Below are 8122 nucleotides of genomic sequence, written 5' to 3' on the forward strand. Positions count from 1 at the left end.
TATATATATATAGATAGATAGATAGATATAGACATTAAGTCCATCTCGTCTAATGTGTCATTCAAGGCCAGTGTTTCCTTACTGATTTTTTTGTCTGGAAGATCTGTCCATTGACGTGAGGTGTCCCCGACTATTGTTGTGTTACTGTTGATTTCTCCCTTTATGTCCATTAACATTTGCTTTATGTATTTAGGTGCTCCTATGGTGGATGCATATATATTCACAATTGTTAGATCTTCATCTTGGATTGACCCCGCGATCATTATGCAGTGTCCTTGTCTCTTATAGCAGTCTTTATTTTAAAGCTTATTTTGTCTAATATAAGTTTTGCCACCCCAGCTTTCTTTTGATTTCAATTTTCATGGAATAACTTTTTCCATCCCCTCACTTTCAGTCTGTGTGTCTTTAGATCTGAAGTGAGTCTCTTGTAGGCAGCATGTATACAGGTCTTGTTCTTTTATCCATTCAGCCACTCTAAGTCTATTGACTGGAGCATTTAGTCCATTTAAATTTAAAGTAATTATTGATATGTATGTGTTCTTGTTGCCACTTTGTTAATTGTTTGGGGTTTGTTTCTGTCTTTCTTGTTCCTTTCTTTTTTTCTCTTCTCTTGTGATTTGATGACCATCTTTAGTGTTATGCTTGGATTCCTTTTACTTTTTTGTGTATCTAGCATAGGTTTTTGATTTGTGGTTACCATGAGGTTTTTATATAGCAATATATATATATATATATATATATATACACACATGATTGTATCAAGTTGCTGATCTCTTAATTTCAAATGCATTTTAACAACCCTGCATTTGTACTCTCCTTCCCTCATGATTACTGTTTTTGGTATCATATTTTACATCTATTTGTTTTGTGTATCCCTTAACTGCTTACTGAGGATATAGATGATTTTTACTACTTTTGTCTTTTAGCCTTCTTACTAGCTTTGTGCATGATATGATTTCCTACATTTATGTTTGCCTTTACCTATGAGCTTTTTCCTTTCATAATTTTCATGTTTCCAGTTTTGGCCTTTTCTTTTTAACTTAAAGAAGTTCCTTTAACATTTCTTGAAAAGCTGGTTTGGTAGTGCTGAACTCTTAACTTTTGCTTGCCTGTAAAGCTTTTGATCTCTCCATCAAATCTGAACAACAGTCTTGCTGGCTAGAGTATTCTTGGTTGTATGTTTTTCCCTTTTATCACTTTAAATATATTGTGCCACTCCCTTCCAAATTGCAGAGTTTCTGCTGAAAAGTCAGCTGATAGCCTTATAGGAGTTCCCTTGTATGTTATTTGTTGCTTTTCCCTTGCTGCCTTTAATATTCTCTCTTTATCTTCAGTTTTTGCCATTTTAGTAACAATGTGTCTTGGTGTATTCCTCTTTGAGTTAATCCTGGATGGGACTCCCTGCACTTTCTGGACTTGGATGTCTATTTCCTTTCCCAGGGTAGTGAAGTTTTCAGCTATTATGTCTTCAGATATGTTTTCAGTTCCTTTCTCTCTTTGCCTTCTGGGACCCCTATAATGTGAATATTAGTACACCTGATGTTGTCCCAGAGGTCTCTGTCCTCTTTTCATTCTTTTTTCTTTTTTCTGTTCAGCGTCAGTGATTTCCACTACTGTCTTCCAGTTCACTGATGCATCATTTAGTCTACTGTTGATTCCTTCTAGTATATTTTTCATTTCAGTTATTAAATTCTTCATCTCTGTTTGGTTGTTCTATCAATATATATTTTCTAACTCTTTGTTAAAAACTTTTAACTTCTCACTCTTTGGATCCATTCTTCTCCCTAGTTCTCTGATCATGTTTACAATCACTACCCTGAAATCCTTCTCAGGTAGATTGCCTATCTCCACTTAGTTGTTCTTCTGGGGTTTTATCTTGTTCCTTCATCTGGAACATGTTCCTCTGTCACCTCATTTTGCTACCTTGCTGTTTGTATTTTTATGTATCTGGTAGGTTGGTTACATTTTATGACCTTGGAGAAGTGATATTTTGTGGGCGACCTCCTATGCGTCCCAACAGCACACTCCTCTCTCATCACTCAAGCTGTATGCCCTGGAGTTCTTCATATGAGGATTGCATGGGTCCTCCTGTTGTCGCAGGCTGACTATGTGGGAGGTCTAGTAAGCTTGGTTAGCCCTTGGTCCAACGTTGCCAGGCCCTGTCTCACGTGGAGGCTGCTGGCTGCAGAGGCAGCTGACTGCGGAACCCCACGGGGACCCAGGGATAGTGCTGGGTCATGAGTGGATGGAGTCAGGGTCCAGAAAACTCTGGTAATATTGTCCACTGACTGATGGGTGAAGCAAGGGTGTTAGTGCCGGTCTACTGGTGGGCAAAGCCATGTCCTAGAGTCCAACTGCAGGGCCCAGGGGTCCCAGGGCTGGTCTTGGATTGCTGGGGTGGGGGGGGGGGGAGTGGGCACGGTTCCTGACACAGTTGGGTCTGGGGTGTCTCAAAGTTTGCGTTGGCCTGCTAGTGGTTAGGGCTGGGGCCTAGCTGCTCCCCAGGGCAGGGTCTGGCCTACTGGTGGCAGGCTAGGTCTTCAGGCTCTGGGATTGTGGTTTTCTTGCATCTAGTGTCTGCCCCCTTGTGGATGAAGCTGGCCCAGAGGCTAGAATAGGCTTCCTGGAGGGCAGCATCAGGGTCCAGGGGATTCTGGGGCTGGTACCTGCCCACTGGTGGGTGGAGCTGGGTCCTGGGCCATGTCCAGAGGCAGCTATGGGCTCAGGTGGTCTTAAGGCAGCCAGTCTGCTGATGGGTGGGGCTGTGTCCCTGCCCAGTTAGCTGCTTGGCCTGAGGCATCCCAGCACTGTTGACTATAGGCTGTTGGGTGGGGCCAGGTGTTGGTGCTGATGAGCTAGGAGGAGAGTTTCACAATGGCATTTGCCAGTACCAGTGTCCACATGGTAGGAGCTCCCCAAAATGGCTGCCATCAGTGCTTGTGTTCCTAGGGTGATATGCAGTTGCCTCCTGCCTCTCTGGGAGACGTTCCAGGATCAGCAGGTATGTCTGACCCAGGCTCCTATCAGATTACTGCTTCTGCCCTGGGTTCCAGAGCATGTGAGATTTCGTGTGCACCCTTTAAGAGTGAAGTCTCTCTTCCTCCTGCCCTTTGGCTCTCCTAAAAGTAAGCCCCACTGGCCTTCAAAGCCAAATGTTCTGGGGGCTTGTCTTCCTGGTGCAGGACTCCTGGGCTGGGGAGCCTGATATGGGGCTCAGATCTCTCACTCCTTTGGGAGAACCTTTGCAATGTAATTATCCTCCAGTTTGTGGGTCACCCACCTGGGAGTATGAGACTTGACTATATCGTTGAGTCTGCCTCTCCTACCTGTCTCACTGTAGTTCCTTCTTTATGTCTTTAGTTGTAGAAGATCTTTTCTGGTAGGCTCCGGTCTTTTTCATCGGTGGTTTTTCTGCAAAGGGTTGTGATTTTGGTGTGCCTGTGAAAGGAGGTTAGCTCAGGGTATTTCTACTCCACCATCTTGGCTGGGGATCTCTTGATCTGCTTTTCATTCTTTCTCCTGTTCTCCAAACACTATGGTGAAGTGCACAGAACAGATTCTTTGTAAGGAAATCTGCCAGTTTCCATCATTTCCGACCTCCATGGTTATCACTGGAGGGAGATTTCCCTAAGGAAACTATCCTTTGAGTGTCTCATTAGTAGAAGGAGCCCTTTCTTCTTTCCTTGAGTCCCACAAGGAAATGAGTTTTTAATATACTGTGACTAGATAATCTGACCTATAAATTATAGCTTATTCATCTTTATCTTGTATTCCCTTAGAGCAGTAAAATTTGCAGTCTTTTCTTTTTTTAAATAAACCAAGACATACATGTTCACATGCAGTACACAAAGGGTTATATACTGTTACCTGGTTAGCTGCAGCTCCATCTCTTTCTCTCTAGAATTACAGAGGGATAACCTTAAATCAATTTTAAAAAAATAAATGAAGAGATCATTACTTGAGATACATATTATAACTGATCATGACACTTTAGGTCACACACATTGCCTGGTTGAGAACTCAGATAGAAGCCACCTTTCCACTTCTATCTAGGAGCCTGCCCATAGTTCCTCTCTCAGTTCCTGTTTGCTCTGAGGATGATCCCTTTCCTTAAGGGAAGATTCGAGCCATCTCCTTTCCCCTAGCAACCCATGATACCATGTGGCCTCAACAGAATATCATCAGAATACAGAAAAACAAGTGGAAGGGAGACTTTCAGTTCTTGATAAATGTTTGTTGAATGGCTGTAATGGTATCCTATTGCTGTTATTTTCAGAATTCCAGGAATCTGCAGAACTATTTCACCACAAGATATGACCTAGTTTTATAGTTCTGGGGAGAAATGAATTTATGTCTAGAACTCAGGAGTGAACAAATAACATCAAGAAGAAGAAGCCAAAAGCAACCCACAGAAGACTTCAATGTGAAGAAGATAAATTTATCTTCAAAGACATATATGAAAAGTTGGAAACAATTCATCTGAACTAGAGAAGTGTATTAGACTCTGAAGTAAAGTGACTGTAGAGACAAGTATATCCCCATATCTCAGGGACCTCCCCATCCCCATCCAGGGAGTGAGAGAATGGGATACTGCATCTCATTTGTCTCAGAATCTTTAGCTATACTGCTGTAATGTTGCTCTGAGGAAGTTTCTAGAAAGTTTTGATTGCAATATATCCACATTTTATAATCCACAAATTAAACTGGTGGATTCAGTAAGAAGCTGCTAATCAGCTGCCACTTCACAATTCAGAGGTAGCTGTATTTTAGTGATGGGTCAAATGATTCGCTTTTCATTTACAATGCGAAAGTGCCCTGGCATCTCCTCCCACCTGACACATGCTTAAGATATGTGGAAAAACATCATAATTTTAACATAAAAAATGTAGTTGGGCAACACTGATTTTCTAAACTATGTGAACACCTGATTTTTAAAACAAACTAATGCTATTTTACTTCTCAGATGATGTTCATCCTTGAATGGTCCAGGAAAAGATAGACCTCTCATCTTCACTGTGTGTGATATCCTGCCATCACAGGGTTTGAGGCTTCTACTTCATATCCTGCATGGACAGTGACAACCTCAGCTTTCACCAGCATCTACAGCGGTGGGACACAACCAGGTGACTTTGCACCACCTCAGGGGACACTTGGAAATTCTGGAGACAATTTTGTTGTCACAACTTGGAGGTGCTACTGGCATCTAGTGGATAGAACCCAGGGATGCTGCTCAACATCCTACAACATACAGGCCAGCCACCCACAACAAAGAATTATCCAGCCCCAAATGTCAATCGTGCTGAGAATTAAGAAACCCTCATGTAGAGTAGAAAAGGATCTAGAAAACAGGGGAGCAAACAAACCTGTTTGCTTCCTAAAATTAGGCATTAGTTTCTCTCTCTTTGGCTGCTGCCTCAGCACAGAGAGCCAGAACTCAGTTTCAGGCAACCAGGAATTCCTGATGGATTATCTTCAGCTGGTTGAGCTTCTACGTTCCTTTCCTTTCTTTCTACTCTACAAATCAAGTCCTGTGAGAGAGCTGCCTGAGTTCCATCACAAGTTCTCTCAGGCTGAATTTAGATCTCAGCACACTGCCTAGTCAAAATTCAAATTAAGGCAGCAAAAACATGTAACTTCCTTGAAACAGATTTCTGAAAGCAGGGGCAATGAACCTTTGAAGTGAGGCCCTGAGGAATGAAACTTTGATGGAAAAGAATGTTTTCTTGCCAGGCCCCTTCCCACACTTTTTGCATGTTGACCACTGCCTCCCTGGCACTTTGGACCTACTGTGCCTGTATTACATTTTGTTATAGAAAACTTCATTTTAGAGTTCTGACCATTCAAAAGAATGATTGAATATACATTTCCTATGCTGTTGTCTGCCTAGTTTGCCAAAGAACGCGAGTATAAGGGAAAATGGATAAAAAGCCATACATCAGGTTTTAAAGATTAGTACATAGCACATAACGGGCCTTCAATAAATGTTTGTTGAATGAACGGATGAATGAATGAATGGATGAATGAATGGGAGGGAACGACAGGAGCCTGTGAGTATGGGCAAGGTGGCTGGGTCTAGTTTCTTAAGGGAACTACATTAGGCTTTACCAGCCTGCCGAGTCTCCATCTGGGAAAATAAGTGGTGACAGTAGACTTGAGGCAGATGAATGTGGGAGAATACACACGGGTGGACAAACCCATTGCTCTAGTATCAAAACAATCTGATTCTTACTAGTCAGGAATTATCAAATTCTCAAAATCTTGGAGGTGGAAGGACCTCAAAATCCTCTTTCCTAGTCCTTTCACTTTTCAGGTGAAGACCCAGAGGTCCAGGGTGAAGTGTGGGTAACTGGCTATCCTCAGGCTATATAACTTGCTCAAAATCACACTGGTAGTTGGAATAAAGTCTAAAGGTAATTTAATTGCTAAAGAGCAAATTCCCAGGGGACTTCTGAAATAACTGCTGCATTCCCAGCTTGTTCCCAAACGGCCTTTTGCAAGAAGAGAATAATGCTGAACCAAACTGAGAAAGTAAACTGAAAGCATAACGACTCCCAACCCAGGTTAATTCTTTGGCCTTGTCCATGACCACACAGTGATACGTGCAGAGGCATTAGACACCAGATGCTATTAACTGAAGTAAAAAGACGAGAATATGATGTACACCACAAACATCGAGGGAAGCTCAAATCCAGATGCCAAAAGCTAAAACATTTCAGAAGTATTAACAATTTGAGGGAACAAGTCAAACTTCAAGGAGAAGTACTGGCTACCAGCTATACCCAGATTTATTGGAAGTGTACAGTGACCGCAATCTGTGCATTGTCAATTGGGGGATGGGGCGTGCAGGGGGTCATTACTGCATAATAAGGCTTCTGCCTGATGGCATCTGTGATGTGCTTTGGTTCTATTAATGAAACTTGTAATTCCTAATCTCCCTCCAGCTGGTAAAGTCTCCATACATCCAACCAGCTGCTCTAATTCAGACTGTCTTACTACACGCCTGAGCACCTTGCTCCTTCTAACACTGTCTTATTTCCTCTTTCACATCAATCATCTCCAGGAGTTTCAGTATGGGAGCCATGAGTAAAAATTAACAGTCACAAAAACAGAACCTTAGAGATGCTCTCTTGTCTTTCTTTAAATTCTATCTCTCTTGAGCATAAATTCTTCTTTGCCATGAAGCTGTCTTTGAGTGGTCCTGTGCACTATGATTTTACTCTTCTCTAGTCTATACATGCAATTTAACACAAAATCGCACGTTGTTTTTGTCTATTGCTCCTCATTGCTGAGCACTTGGACAGTTTCAAGATGACGACAAAATAAGGATGGGGGCCTAGGCAGTCTTTGGAAACTTGCTCTTAAGAGGATCAAGCAGACATTCCCAGGAAGCTTTGTTTACCGATTGATAGCATCTCCTGGGCCAAAGCAGTTAAGTCACAACTTAGAAGGGGGGTGTCTGTAGTTACCACTAAAGGAGCCTCTGTGTCTAATGAACGGCAAGGCTCCCCCAGATAATGATATGCCTCTCTCTTCTCAAAGTCATAATTTCACCTGCAGCATTATCTTATCTCTTCAGTTCAAATCTAATTGCCTGGCCTAAGAAGTATCCTTAGCATTTTCAATTATAAGGTCCCTTACCCAAAACTCTAAAGGATACTTCGAATAAGAACTTTATGGATAGCTTAGTCCTATATCCCTTCTTTACAATAAGCCAAAAGTGATGCTCACTTAATCTAGCCTGTAAGCAGTTCATAGCAAACTGAAACCATTTCCTTTCTCTCTTTGCCTTCCATATTTGCAGTTCCCAAAATTTATCTGTAGTTCCCAAAATTTATTTGTAACCATTATGTATCATTATAAGGAGAACTATTAGGCTTTGACAGATAAAATTCCAGGACCTTATGGTACTTAATATGACTTTGATGAGTCAGGTAACCGTATACGACCCAAGTGGTAGGTCCAGGTCTCATACCTAGGGTAGGTGAGACTGGAAATGTGACAAGTTTACAGCATAAAGACAGCAGTTCCTATTTAGAGGCAGTAGGTACCCCAGAAGAAGCCAAGTCACAGACTGCTAAATGAGGATCTATGAGAAAAATGACAACTGTCTTCAGTTCCTCTC

At 42.0% G+C, this 8122-nt stretch overlaps 1 protein-coding gene across 1 annotated transcript in view; it reads left to right on the forward strand.

Annotated features, from left to right (window-relative positions):
• The window catches only part of VTCN1 (V-set domain containing T cell activation inhibitor 1), a 69408-nt gene extending 63411 nt beyond the window's left edge, over window positions 1-5997 (forward strand). The window contains 1 exon segment of the mRNA XM_033436530.2: window positions 4964-5997. The gene's annotated coding sequence lies outside the window, so the exon portion shown is untranslated.
• The last annotated feature ends 2125 nt before the right edge of the window (window positions 5998-8122 follow it).

This window comes from Orcinus orca, chromosome 1 (genome assembly GCF_937001465.1).
Source record: "Orcinus orca chromosome 1, mOrcOrc1.1, whole genome shotgun sequence".
Classification (NCBI taxonomy): Eukaryota; Metazoa; Chordata; class Mammalia; order Artiodactyla; family Delphinidae; genus Orcinus; species Orcinus orca.